This window comes from Rousettus aegyptiacus, unplaced genomic scaffold (genome assembly GCF_014176215.1).
Source record: "Rousettus aegyptiacus isolate mRouAeg1 unplaced genomic scaffold, mRouAeg1.p scaffold_m13_p_17, whole genome shotgun sequence".
NCBI lineage: Eukaryota > Metazoa > Chordata > Mammalia > Chiroptera > Pteropodidae > Rousettus > Rousettus aegyptiacus.
Window position 1 is genome coordinate 16,438,840 of NW_023416292.1, and position 14,976 is coordinate 16,453,815.

Consider the following 14,976-nt stretch of genomic DNA (forward strand, 5'->3'; position numbering starts at 1 on the left):
AAAGGTCTGTGGAGTTGCTTTGTTTCTTTCTTTTTTTTTGTTTTTAAATCAGAACTAAGCTGACAGTCCCCATGATGACAGGGAGGGCAAGGGCAAGTTAAAATCCGCCCCCAGCTCCGCAGGGAAGGAAGAAGCTGAGGCTCTTCCTGTCAGCAGGTGTGAGTCAGACACACAGGGAACAGCAAAATTGAGTAAGAAGGTGCCATTTTGCCGTCAATGTTCCCACCACCGCCGCATCGAAATAAATAGTTTGAGAAAATGATCCAGGATAAAAGAACTCTCCGGCTGGAGTCAGACTGAATAGAAGGTTCCCACTGAATGCTGCTTCATTATGCAAGTTCTCCTTTCAGGGAGGGATTCCAGCTCTCAGTGGAACCAATCTTGACGAGGAAGTACTGACAGCCCTGGGAACCTGCAAAGCTGGCCTTTGATTCGAGGCTTTGAAGCCCAGTCCTATCACTAAATTCTTAGTTGCGTGTAAGCAAGTGAACTTGGCCGCCTCGAGTCTCAGTTTTTTCTTCTGGAAACCAGGATCCGTAACCTTTACCACTGGATTAATATTCACATACAGGCTCACCTCGGGGATATTGTGGGTTCAGTTCCAAACAGTGCAATAAAGCAAATATTGCAATTAGGCAAGTCACATAAATGTTTTGGTTTCCTAGTGCATATAAAAATTATGTTTACCCTATACTGTAGACTATTAATTGTGCAATACTGTTATGTCTAAAAAGAAAAAAAAATAAATATACATACTTTAATTTAAAAATACTTTATTGCTAAAAAATGTGAACCATCGTCTGAGTCTACAGTGAGTTGTAATCTTTTTGCCAGTGTAAGGTCTTACATTCAAATGCGAAAAACACAATTATCTGCGAAGCACAGTGAAGCGAAGCTCAACAAACAAAACAAACAAAACGAGGGGTGTCTGTATAGTGCCTCTTGTTAACCACCTCCCGACCCCCACTGGAGATAATCCTTCTTGCCTTCTCGTTTGTTTGCTTTTCCATTTCTTCTCTTCTGGTCACTGCTAAAAGGGTGGTGAGTAGCTTGATGTTTATAGAGCCCACGCTAGGTGAGCATCAAAGGAACCTAAATATACTCAGGATACAATTGTCCCACAACCAATTTTCTAGTGAGAGAGGTTGGAGTTTAACCTCACAGCTTCATTCTGCATCATTTATCATTTCCATGTGCTTAAGCTTTAACTGTTTCGTAAGCTGTACGCATTTCATTTGGAATTTATTCTGAAGGGAAGACCTGCGGTATGTAAGTACATCTCAGAAAGTGGGAGGAATTGCATATAAGTCCTTTCACTTGTTTCACTATCGAGTCCAGAATTTTAAACACAAAACCCCAGCAAACATTATTTTACAATTCTGAGGTTCTCGACGTACAGTGAACATCAATGTGTTTGTGGGCCCCGCTCCAGACCCACTGAAGCAGTGTCTGTGTGACCGGCAGAGCTGCCGCCATGTAGTTCTGAGGAGCTTCTCAGATGGAGCCGCCTCGGTGTGGCCGGCCCGGGCGCAGCCTTCCCTTCTCAGGCAACGCTTATTTCTTCCTTCCAGTTGCCCAGACCAAAAGCTTTAGCATCATCCTTGCCTTCACTCTTATTCTCACACCCCATATCTGATCTGTCAGCAAATCTTGTCGGCTTTGTCTGCTTTCGAAATACAACCAGGAAAAAAAAATGTAAATATGTTTCTCTACCTAGGATTCATCACTTTGGTTGATACCCTAATACGCTTTTTTTTTTTTTCCTACATAGCAGCCACAGTGATTCTGTTAAAATTTGCCGAATCGTTTCATTCTTTTGCTCAAAAATCCCCAGTTGCTCCCTCTTTTACTCAGAGTAAAAGGCAAAGTCCTTACCATGGCCTTCAGGGGCACTGCTGACCTAGAACCTGCCGCCCGTCTGCCTTCTCCTGCGACACAGACATCTACGCGGCTAACTACCGTCTCCGCCAAGCCATCGTCCATCTGTCGCCTTCTCAATGACCACGTCATGCCTACCCTGACCGCCCTATTCCAGTTGGTCCCCATCCTTCACCCAACCTCTCCCAATTGTTCTTCTGATCTGCGTTTTCATTTCCCCCCAAAACACATGTCACCTTTAATACATAATCTGTTTATTGTGTTTTGTTTATTGTTTACCTTCCCCAGCTAGACTATAAGCCCCATGAGGGCAGGAGTCTGTGTTTTGCTTTGTTTCCTAATGTGTTCCAAGCACACAGAACACCATCTAGCATATAGTAAACGCTCAATAAATATTTGCAGCATTTAATGAAGGAAGATTCTTGAACCCAGAGAGAGCAAACCAGGCAAGTGAGACACCTTGCAAAATGCTGCCTCAACAAAGTTCACTCCTAACTGCATTTGCCACTATGGGGCCAATCGCAGCTCACATGATAGTTCAAGAATTTGGCAGTACTGGATCCTACAAATGCCATAAAATACGCTACTCCTGGTTTTCGGATCAAGAACCAAGGGCTGTTGAACTACTTACATGCTGATAATCAAGGTCTATACCAAAATAGTTGCTAGAAATTTCACATTAGCTGCATGCCTGTGTAATACGTAAGAAATGGGGTCAAACAGAATATGACTTGAGTCCGGTGAGCTCCAGCTTCTCCCAAGTGGGTAAGGGTCAAAAAACTGTTGGATGGTCCTTCTCTGAAATGAATTAGTAATAGAAACTCAACTCGTTGCAGAGAAAATGTTAAAAAAAAAAAAAAAAAAAAAGGGGAGATTTCACTTCGCATCTCTATTTCCATTTTATCATCTCCCCCAGAATGGTTAGCCCAGCAGGGCAGAGAGATCAACGACATCACAATGATCAGAGGCGGCTACGCTCACCCCTGGTGCAAACAGTCTGTGACACGTTCCCCCCTCAAAAGACAATGCTCTTAATTAGCTGCGCCATATTTCCCAGAGAACAAAAGCTTCCCACCCCTCACAGGAAAAGCTTTTCCAGGAGATATCTCACTGGGGAAGCGCCAGGCACACAACAGGGAGAGGAGAACAGACAGGCTGTTCCAAGCTCTGCACAGAGATGCAAACTCTGGATTCTCTAGGGAGTCGCAGAGGTTAGCCGGCACATTTTCCCCCCACGTGACAAGCATGTGCTTCGCATACCCTGAGGTGGCCAACTTCAGAGGGCCCCTTTGCTCCTCCCTCTGCCTCAGTCACCGGCTGGGGTCAGGAACCTCGGGGGTGGCCAAATAAGCTGGAAGAATGTTCAGAATTGAGCATCTGGGGAGCAGTAGGGAAAGAACTGGGAGTTTATTTCAGGTGACAGACATAGAGCAGGCTCCAATTTTTTTTTTTTTCCTGAGACTATAATAATATCTCTGGAATGGGGATGCTTGAATCATATGTCTCTTCATATCACTGTGTGGGAAGTCTCAGTTATAAGCCCAACAATGGGAGACAGGGTGGTGCTTAGGGTTCGGTGGGGGGTGGGTGAAGGAGGGTGGCCGCGTGCTGGGGTGGGAGGGTGGTGGGGCGTGCGAGCAGAACCAGGCTTAAGGGGGAAAGCACGACTCACCTGAGCCTGTTTGGGGAGCAAAGAACATGGGGTCGGAAAGTCTTCTCTCCTCAGCCGTTTTGCTCCCCCCATTCAACGTGTTTTTTGAAAAACACAGAGAGGAAGAAAACCTTGTTTAAGTGCCTCTTCCTGAGTAAGTCCACTGGCAGGAAAGGAAAATCCAAACGCTCATGTATTCTATTTTTGTGCCCAGAGGCTCCTGGCCCTGCACACAGACTGTTCCTCACTCTGAAGGAAAGGGAACTGGGTGTGAGGCCGGAAGCGAGGACCCCGTGTTCCCCCAAGGTCCGTTCCCCATACAGCCTTCATTTTAGGAAATAAGGGTCTAGTGCAGGGTCCTGTGGGACTGGCCTGAGGGTGGAGCTGGTTAAAAAAAAAAAAAAAAAAAAGAGTGCTTCTCTGATTATTACCTAGGCAAACAATTGTGGAACTAGACTTTAATTGGAAAGTTCAGTCAGCTGTATTGCTATTATGCTTCTTCTGGTCACTAGGGTTTACTGTCACCACACAGATAAGGATGGGAGGCCTGATTAAGGGTTTTATGTTTTGTTGCATGAGCCAAGCGAGAATCATAAATCAGTAATAAGAGCAATAAAACAGCAGTTACCTAGGTAGATAAGATCTCTCTTTGTATATTTTGCATAAATTTTGTGCCCTGATTAACAAGTTTGTTGTTTTCCCTCTGTATGACCTTTCACCAGTTCAATGGAGGTGCTTAGGGCATCTGATCTAGGAAACCGGGGTTTGGTCCACTCTTCCTCTCAATCCATTGTGGCCCTGCCTCCCTCTCCACTTTGCCAGAGATGGCCTTTTGTGAGGCCCACAGGGTACCCCGAGAAGGGCAATCCAGCTTATGACAGTCACAGCTTTTAGGATATTCTTGCCTCCTCTGTATCTGGCATTAGAAGTAGACCTTAACGAGAGACCTCCGTTTTTAAAGGGTTTCCTGAGAAGCTGGGGATCGGGGTTGGAGGAAGGAAACTAGAGGGGTTCGATGACAGGGAAAGGCTGATTTCCTTTGCCTTTGCCAGTTTGTTAACACACCGAGATAGCCCTGACCCTGGCCGAGGCAGACCCTCCTGAAATGCAGACGGGATCATGGTACCGCCCCTGCTCAGACCCCCTCAGAGGCTCCCCAGAGCCCTGGGGATGATGTCCAGATGCCCCCGCTAGGATTCACAAGGCTCCTCCTGAGCCGGCCGCTGCAGGCACTGCCCCCTAATCCCCGCTGCCCCCTCCGCCACCGGCTTCCCGCCCTTCCCCCAGCCCCCGCCACCGCTGCACCAGCTCCGCTGAATTCCTTTCAGTTCCTCCTGTATCAGCGTCCTCTCTTCCCCACTTTCGAACACTTCTTTCCTTGCTGCTCCTAACTCATCTCCCATTGAATATCTCCACCCCAGGGAGGGCTGCCATCACCCCCTGACTCTGGGTTAGGGTTCTCTCTTATGAGCTCCCACAAACCTCCTACTTAACCTATCACTTACATACTCCTTGGTAATTCTCTGTTTGCCGGTCTATCCCTCCTGCTGGATAGTAAACACCCCGGGGGAGCACTAAGGCATCTGTCTTGCCAGGGCCTGGCCAGCACCTGGTAGCGCCTCACGAGTATTTGTTGAATAAATAGGCACTGGCCCAATACGACGACAAATCCACTGGTTCTTCCCAGATTTGCACCTGACACGTTTATTTTCACGAAGTGCCTGCCGAGACACGAGGAGGAGCCCTGAGTTGGGATGACTTGCAGTTGGGCTCCCCACCCCCACCACCTACCTTCGCCCACCCCACCTCGTCCGCCGGGCCTTCTCGGGGATCACAGTGCGCAGTTACCCCAGCCGGCTCAGGGCCACTGGCGGAGCGCCTTGTCCGTGCATATACTGGCATCTGACCATGTCAGCTTTAGTAATTTATTTATTTTTATTGATTTGAAAGTAGATCTACTATTAATTATAATTATTTTCAAGCGATTCCATATGTACGCCTTATCTTTCCCATATTTTTCTAGAACTAGAAAGAATGTCTTCTTTAATCCATCCCTTTAACACCTACAGTTGTTGCGTGTACAATGTGTGCGTGTTTCATGAATAATCACGGGATGCCTTAAAGTCTAATTTGTCTTTAGAAATTGAATTTATTGCTGCGTCCTTGTGGACATGCATGCTGCTAGATTCAGTTGGTGATGTGGCAATTGGACTAAGTTTCTTAAAGGAAACTGCGGTTCCAGGATGGGCTCGGACACTGCAGCCAGAACTATGTGGGCGCCGCGGTCGGTTGGCAGGAGCAGGAAGCGAGCGAGCAGCCTGCGAAACAATGTTGTTCCAGGCTGCCCCCTAGTGCTCCAAGGCGCCACTAGGTCAGAAGCCAGGGCCACAGAGGTTCTCGAACTTTTCAGCCGGGAAAGCAGGATCACTGGCGGAGCCCGATGAAGCTAAAGATGCCAGGATGCCAAGCCAGCTGGGAGACCGATCCTTTACCGGCATCCCCGGGGATCTGATGCATGGGCCTCAGACCACGCTTTGTGAAATAGTGATGCTCATCAAGCAAACGAACAAAATAACATTCCTGACACATAGTTTGAGAAAGCCCGGGCTCATTCTTGTGCTCGTAGGAAGGGACCACGGACTCCTTGGCGACTGCTCAAGTGCGCGTGAGAGAGAAAGACGCAGATGGCCCAGCCCTCTGTTATGAAGTACGGTGGAAGCATAAGAATGCCGGGCCACCGGATGCGCGTTTTAGGGAGAACTGTGTCACCTTCTTTTGAAGGCCATTTTCCAGGGGAGGAGGGTGGGGTGGGCAGCCCTACTCCTCTTTTTGTGTCTCTGCTGACAATAGGCACCTTGTTGCTATTGAGCACATACTCCAGGGCCAACGGTGTGGCAGATTGTTCACGTATGTCACCCCTGGAAATCCCTGGAACCATTGGAAGGGAGGCATTCCTTAGCTACACGTGCAGAGGCAAGGATTGCCGGACAACTGGTGTGAGCACAGGCGTTAGCTGGAATCTGCTTTCATACTTTCTGTACTTACGTTCTCTTAAGCAGGCTCACTGGGAAGATGAATGCACATCCTTTTCACTATTGCAAGAAGAGCTAATTCCTGTTCAGAAATCCAAGACAATGTCCATCAATGATAAAAAAAAAAAATACATCTCTGAATCCTCACTGTACTTTTCTTCTTTGCTCTTGATCATTTCAGCTGAAGGCTGCTGCTTTAATTAGGGGCTCTTTAATGTTTGTCGAACCTTATAAGGTGATAAATTACTCTGATTCGCAGTCTAGTACTCAGGTTTAATTATTTTCTTTTTCTTTTTCCTGTGCTCATAGCACCTAATGAATTCAGTTAAACGGTAAAATTACACTGATTGTCTGCTGTATCTGGACAGTGCACTGGGCTGTGGAAATATAAAAGAGGCTAGGTCAGGCCGAGTGCCTCCCACGTGGGGGTCAGACTCGAGAGGGGGCATCACCTCGGGTGCAATGTGATGGGTGCTCTACCAGACACATGAACCCAGGGCTAGGATAGTGCAGGATAATTACTTCTCTCCATGGGAACTGGTGAATAGAGAAATGCCATTACAGATACACTCCAATAGTCTAGCAATTGATGGACATTAGTATTTTCATAGGCATTGGGTAAAAACACCTCATTCATTTTCAAATTATCATAGACAAGGGCGATCGAATCTCTCTTCTCACATATAACAATGTTTTCTTCCATACCTCCCCTCTCCCCATTACCATATCTTTAAAACAAAACGTGAGGTGTTGACCCGATGCCATTTGATTTCAGTCCTGCTCATTTGCTTGTCCAGAAAACTTTAACGTAGGCTCACAGAGCCTTTAATGAGGAAGCTTGTTAAAATGTTGTCTGAAACGGGGAAACAAATTACATGGACAACACAGCCCACTTTTCTCCTCTTCGTTTCCTTCTCCCCAGCCCAGACTGCAGCATTACAAATGACAAGGCAAAGTGAGTCATCAGGTTGAAAAAAGTCACTGCCGAATGGGTCTATCTTTACCTTGTCACTTTGATGGACATTTATCTTGCTTCACTGCAGCACTAAAATGTTGCCTAAACAGCAGGAGGGCCCTGTGCATGTAATGATGGCCTTAGTAAAGACTTTGATTGTGTGTATTTGGGTGGAACTTGAACTTGTAATTGGTGAAAGCACACACTGTCTGATTTCAGAGCCTCTCCCTAGAAAGCTTGTTTATTCCTAGAGAATGGGGAACTTTCTTTCCTTCCAGGTGTATCCGTGGCCACTTTAGGAGTTTCCTCAGGAATATTACTTCGAGATGGTAGTGATCATAGACCAGGCTGGCCCTGCTACAAAGTGTCTTAACTCACTCTCTACCCTCTCAAGTGAGGAATTTCATGAGCAAGGATAGGCTTCCTGCCTCCTGGATTAAAAGGAAGTGATGTTGGTGATTGTCCACCGGGAGGAAGAGTTGGGAGGCGTTTTATTTTTCCTCCCTTCCTTCTCTTATCCCCAGAGTTTGCAAAAGGAAGGTTACAAATACCAAACAATCCTTCCACACCTGGTAGCGAGGGCAATACTTGTAGGGAAAAGAAAATCCTTCCCATCACCTTATTCCCTGACTTCTATAATTCGTTGGGGTTGAGACACTTACAGTTAAAAACTTACAATATCGCTTTACTGTGCTGAGATAGAGATACTACATCGTGTAAAATTGTAAGACTTGGGGTTAAGCCCTGCCTTTATAATTTGCTAGCTGCTTGACGCTTGAGAATTTTCAAAACACCTCTAAATCACAGTGACTGTCATGAGCCAGACCTTGCCAGGCACTGAGAATGAAAAAAAAACAGAGAGGTCACTGGCTTCACCCTGAAGTTTTTCATAATCTCCTGGGGAGACAGAGGCATACATAGTCACGGCATAATGTGATCGGTGCTTTACTAAAGCCACAGGAGAGTTAGTTGCCAGGGAGGTAAAAGTGGGTATTGTGTGTGTTTTGGGGGTGAAGACAAGAGTGAGAAGATGGGAAGTGGTGAGACAATGGTTGGGAAGGGCCTCGCGAATCAGAAGCTTGAGCAGGAATGTGAAGAAAAAAAGAGTTCACTCGGAAAGAGAGAAAGTAAGGTGATAGAGCTGTCAACAAAAATTCTTAGACACGATATTAGGAAATGGAGACTTCGAACAATTCGCAAAACAGGGAGACACAACCTCTGATGGAAATAAAAGTACATTACGTCAAGACAAAGAGGAGGCTGTCTTTACAGAGAGTTTTTCTCCCAGGTTCCCAACTGGCCCAATTTTATGCAAATGAGGTTTCCAAATTCACACCGTTCCGATTGGTCTGAATCATGCAGTTCTGATTGGTTGGTATCATGTGTTCTGAATTGGTCATTGTAGAGCAGTTATGATTGGTCAATATGGATGCAAATGATGATATAGTTGTGCAGGTCTCAGTCCACTTTGCCAAAAGACAAACCCAGGGCTTCCCTGCAGTGGTTGACTCAGACCCATATAAACAAACAGGGCACAGTGCGGGAAGCCAAGAGTTAGGTCCGAGGTTCCTCCCAGTATACAGAGTATATGAAAAGCACCTGTCAGGAAATGACTCTAATTATAAAGGTTGGGCCTTAGTTGACCATGGGGCGTTCACCTCAGCCGATATATTCCTTCTCAGGGTTCAAATCAAATGAATCGTTCTTCTCTGGGTTCACAGAACACTGGCTGACAACATCAAAGGGGTTTCAGAGGATAAAGAATCTCTGGACAAGACTGAGAAGGAGTGGGCTGGAAAGGAGGAGAACCGGCAGAGGCTGACTTCAAATGCTAGAGAGGCCAACAATAATGGGGACTGACAAGCATCCCCTGGACTGGGCATATGGGAGATCAGTGGCGACTTTAGCACGAGCAATTTCAGTGGCATTTAGGGGAACATCAGTGTGGAGAGTGAATGCGAGGAAAAGAGCGTATTCTTAACATTCGGCAGACTTGGCTGTGGGGGGATGATGTGGTGTTGGCTAGAGAGGGACGAAGAACTGAAGGAAGATTTGTGTTGTTTTGTTTTTGATTAAAAGTTGGGCATAGTTTTATGCCACAAGGAAGGAGGCAGTGGAGAGGGAGGAGTTAATTTAAAGGAGATGGGATTAAATGGGGTTAAGTCCTACCTGGTAGAGTCCTTCAGGGGATTAAATGAGAGCTCCTGGGCAAACTCTTTTTATAAAGAGATATACACATGAGAATATGATTATCCTGTTATTGAAATAAAACCTGCATGCATCTTAGGCATTTGAGCTCCCTTATCACTTGGCTGCTGAGATAGGCAAATCTCCTTCTCCATAGCTTTTTTGTGTATGCTGCTTTCCTATTTCCTCTTGCCACCACTTTAGACTTAGAGCCCAAGAATGAATTGAGCCCTCCTTGACATTTCTTCCTGCCAAACAACACAACTGGATCACAACAGGAAGCTGGGGTTGATAAATGAAAAGCGATTAAGGGTGGGGACAAGCACCTCCTCCTTGTTAGGAGGTGGGACTCACAGGCAGACCTCTTGGAACTGCTGTCAGTTTATGAGTTTTTCATCAGATAAGCCTGGAGTTGCAAGGGCTGAGGTAGACCGTTCCCTCACAGATACCAGGGAGCCCTTTTCTATCTCAATTCGTGAACTGCACGTCCCCCCAGGGCAGAGATTTTTGTCTGTCTTGTTCGCTGCTGTATCCCCAGTGACTTGGCACAGTGTTCAGCTCATGAATGGCGTCTAATATGTGTTAAGTGAATGAAGTCACCCATTCATTCATCCTTCCATTGACTCAGTCAGAATGAATATATACTATGGGCCAACCACTAAGCTCATCCTAGATAAACAGAGGTAGATAATACTTGTTATCACTTTAAAAATGTGTATTCTGTGCTAGGCACTTTACGTACATTGGTTTGTGTAATCACAATCATTTTACAAATGAGAAACGGAGGCTCAGGCAGAATTCACTTGGTCGAGGATCTGTCTATGTCTGCAAAGCGGTGGAACTGGAATTTCTCACTGCCTGATTCCAAAACTTAGGTTCTTCCTACATCGCCACCTGCTGCTCCAGCCTCGCCCCTCACCACTTTCCAGCTCAAACCATAATTTCAGTTTTAACTGACCATTTATAATTCCTTGAACATGCCCAGTTCTTTTTCATGCGCTCCTTTGCCTGGGACACACTTAGCTGTGCCCTCTGGCTAATTCTTCCTCATCCTCCCTCTAAGAGGCTTTGTCGAAAGGATGTTCTCCAAATGAAGTGGGTTGACCTTCTCTGTGCCCTCACAGCCCCCTCTGCAGCCCTCGGCCACCGCACATATCACGGGCATTTCAGATGCCTGTTTGTGTGTCCGCTCTCCACCAGACGGTGAGAGGTTCGAGGGCAAGGACTGCCTTCATAAGAGTCTTTTACTGAGTGCTGCCAGGTACCCACTGACCTCGTTTAATTTTCACGGCCACCACCTAAGGTGGGCATGATGATGCTTGTTTTACAGATGGAAAAATGGAAGTTTGGAGCAGTTGAACAACTCTCCCAAGGTCACAATGAGTTAAGTGATTAAACCAAGCATTGAACATAGGAACATCTGATTCCAAGGCCCACTGCACTGTTGCCGTCAGAACATCCACAATGTTCACAGCTTCGAGGCTGGGATAGATAAACTGATAAATGCCACCTACACAGTGAGATTGGCGAGCTAACTGCGGGCTCACACAAAGTTCTTTGCGGGGACATGTGGAAGGGAAGAATTTGTTCTTTTTGGGACAGGTGGGGTTGGAAAGGCTTCATAAAGTTACCAGAATGCTTGGGACCTTGTAAACTGGTTCCATACTGATGGTTTAAGGTAGAAAAAGATCCTTGCATCAGATACTTATGGTTAGTTTTGGGGGTCACAGCAGCCATTGCTGAGGTCACCACGGTTTCCAAATTGGCCCATCCGAGTGCCAGGAATTTAGCTCAAATGCTTTGCTTGTACCTGCTTAAGTCATGACTAGTAACCAGGCAACCCAGCCAGCCACTATGTCATTAAAATCGTGTGTGTGTGTGTGTGTGTGTACGTGCACACACACGTGCACGTGCCTGTGTGTGTAAACTACACTCCATAATCACAGTTTTAATCTTACACACTACATGAAATCAGTACAGCTTCAAGCTCACAGCTACATGGACTAGAATAGTAACTCCTAATGATGCGTTACTTTCTTTTCCTCTATTTGTCCCTTAACTTCTGGGGTCCCCCGAGGCCACTTTCTCTATATTTTCTCCTTCAGGGAATTTACCTATTTTCTAGGCTTGAACTACTGTAAAATTTCTATAAAATTAATCTTCAACCCACAAGTGAAACATGGCTTTGAAATGCAAGGTACAATACCTTCTTTGTCTGCTCCAGAGGGTGTCTGTGAGGCAGGCACAGTGGGCGGTGGATTCTGTTGGGGCTTGGGGCGCTGGCATCAGGCAACGAGGAAACTTCTGAACTGCTCCATTTCCTGGCTGCGTGGCCTTGGGCACATTATTTAACCTCCTTCAGCCTACATTCCTGATCTGTAAAAGAGTGAGAATAACAGTATTCTTAATCATAGGATTATTGTGAAGACTAAGGAAATAATGCAAAAGTATTTGGTGACTGGTTTGGTGTAAGTTACCAGTAAGTGCTAGCTGTAATGATAATTACTATTACTCTCATCTTTGGCGGGATGAAGCATTTTGGGTGACAGTGATTAGAAACCTTTGAAAATGTGAAATATTGTTATTATTGTGCATACTGTTGAGTAAAATCCAAAGAGCTTGGTGGAACAAAAAGCGAACAAGCAATCAGGCAAGTCAGATCTTAACTTTCGGTGTGACCTTGAGCCTGGCTCTCTCTGAGCCCTTACTTTCTCGCTTGTAAACGAAGCAATTTGATTAGCTTATCTTGAAGCTCCAGCCCAGCTCTGAAATTCTATGATTTCTTGAATGTTGGAGCAAATAAGTTTCGAAGCAAATCTTACACGGTTCTTAGAATAGAGTAGAAGGTCAATATCTACTACATATATCAATGGCTAAAGTTAACCCCAATTGCAACAATCAGAAAGAGCAATCTGGGAGAATTCACTGAAAAAGCAAACTACTCCCATACACCTCAGGATTCTTGGAAGATGCTATATTGGCAAGAGGATAATAACATATTTATGATGGCATATGATGGTCCCCCAATCTCCCTCCTCCCCACAGCCCGCTTACTTGTGGTTTTGCTTTCGGTGGTGTTCACTACCCGTGGTCAACTGCAGTTCGGAAATATTAAATAAAGAATTTTGGAAATACACAATTCCCAAGTTTTAAATTGTGGACCTTTCTGAGTAGCAGGATGAAATCTCGCGTTGTCTTGCTCCATCTCGCCCTCACACGAGTTATCCTGTTACCCAGGTAACCACGCTGCAGACGCTTCCCACCCCGTTAATCGTGTAGCAGTCTCAGTGATCAGATCTGCTGTGTGGTACTGAGTCACCTTTATTTTACTTCATGACGTCCCCAAAGCACACGAGTAGTGATGCTGGCTATTCAGATAACCCAAAGAGAAACTGTAGAGTGGTTTCTTAAATGAAAAGGTATGTATGTATGGGGAAAAAACATGGGAAGCGTAGAGTTCAGTACTACCTATGGCTTCAGGCATCCACTGGGAGTCTTAGACTGTATTCCTCGCAAATAAAAAGGGGCTATTGTACTAAACTAGTCAGAAAAAAGGATCAGATTAAAAAAACAAGTGTTGATGAGGATGCAGAGGAAAGGGAACCCTCATACATTGTTGGTGGGATTGCGAATTGGTACAGCCACTATGGAAAACAGTATGGAGGTTTCCCAAAAAATTAAAAACGGATATGCCTTTTCACCCAGCAATTGCACTTCTGGGTATTTATCCAAAGAAAATCAAAACAATAATTTGTAAAGATCTACGCACCCCAGTATTCAGAACAGCACAATTTACAATAGCCAAGATAGGGAAGCAACTTAAATGCCCACCTGCAGACGATTAGATAAAGAAATTATGGTCCATATATACAGTGGAATATTACTCAGCCATTAAAAAAAAAGTGAAATCCTACTATTTGCAATGACATGGACGGACCTAAAGGTTCTTACGCTGAGTGAAATAAATCAGACAGAGAAAGATAAATACCATATGGTTTCACTTATATGTGGAATATAAGGAGCAAAAAACAAACTAATCAAACACAGACTCACAAATATAGTGGACAATTTGGTAAAGAACAGAGGGGAGAGAGGTTAGAGGGCTAAGAGAATAGGGTGAAAGGTTAAACAAGTACAAATTAGTAGGTAATAGTTGGTCATGGGGATGGGGAGCATGGCATAGAGAATGCAGTTGGCATTAATATGTTGGCTAGGTGGAGGGTCAGGGGAGGGAGGGAGCAATTGGGGGAATCATTTTATGAAATATATAGATGTCTAACCAATGTACTGTAACTTGAAACTAATTAAAATAAGTTAATTAATTAAACAACAACAAAAAAAGAGATCAGATTATGCCCAGCAGCTGCATGCTTAGTTGGGGAAACAGGTGCAAGACCCTTAAATATTTTCGGATGCAGCTTTGGATAGTAACATGCTGGTAGCTCTCCCACATAGCTTGCGGGCTCCCAGCTTCCTACCTCCCTGACATACCGAGTCCCTGCTATGTGCTAGGTATAGTGATAAACTCCGGGCCATTGAGATTCAGTCGATTCTCAAATTGCTGACAAACCATTGGACAAAGCATTTTAACTGTGGAGATTCTTTTATATTTCTTACATAGTCCTGTATGGTGCTTATATTGTTTATATATTGTTTGTCTATTACTCTGTGAAAACATAGCTGTTTGTGTATTCAGCTCTGGCTTGCTTCTCCACCCTCAGCCCTCCAACAGCTTCTTGATGTTAAATATTATCTCTTCCTGTGAGATGTACCAGAAGGAAGAGTCATCTGTTACTCTTTTACTCTCTAATGAGTCCTCATTAGAGAGTAAAAGTTTTTGCAGGGCAGTAATTGATTCTTCCTCTTTCTTCCCAGAGGATTGATCAATTCAGATTTAGGGGCCTGGTCTTATTCTTCCCCAGGACTCAAAGTGTATTCTTCCTGTTCACTTACCCACCTTATCCCCCAATCAAATGAAATAACCAGAAATGATAATGAAAACCAGACAGTATAGTGTGGTGGCAGCAGTTTGAAGCAGGGGCTGAATAGTTCTTTTGCTACTATAGCAACCACTGCTAATCGCCTTATCACTTACCTTCGAAGCTCTTTGGCAATGTGAAAGTTATTTTACATGTAAGTGCTTAAAATCACCTCAATTACCTAAGATACTTTCATCTCCCTCCAAGATTCTTCTTAAAGTGACTTTTACTATCTTCTTCAGATATTGTTATAAATGTAGAATACAGTATTGATGGATTTGATCAACGTACTGA

The 14,976-nt window shown here is 44.9% G+C and overlaps 1 long non-coding RNA gene across 1 annotated transcript; it reads right to left on the minus strand.

The window, feature by feature from the left end:
* Positions 1–917: 917 nt before the first annotated feature.
* Positions 918–3,848, minus strand: LOC107509002. The gene is made up of 3 exons (XR_001596424.2): positions 3,551–3,848; positions 3,139–3,229; positions 918–1,666 (listed from the first exon to the last, which is right to left on the minus strand). It is a non-coding gene; the product is annotated as an uncharacterized LOC107509002 (long non-coding RNA).
* Between the last annotated feature and the right edge of the window lie 11,128 nt (positions 3,849–14,976).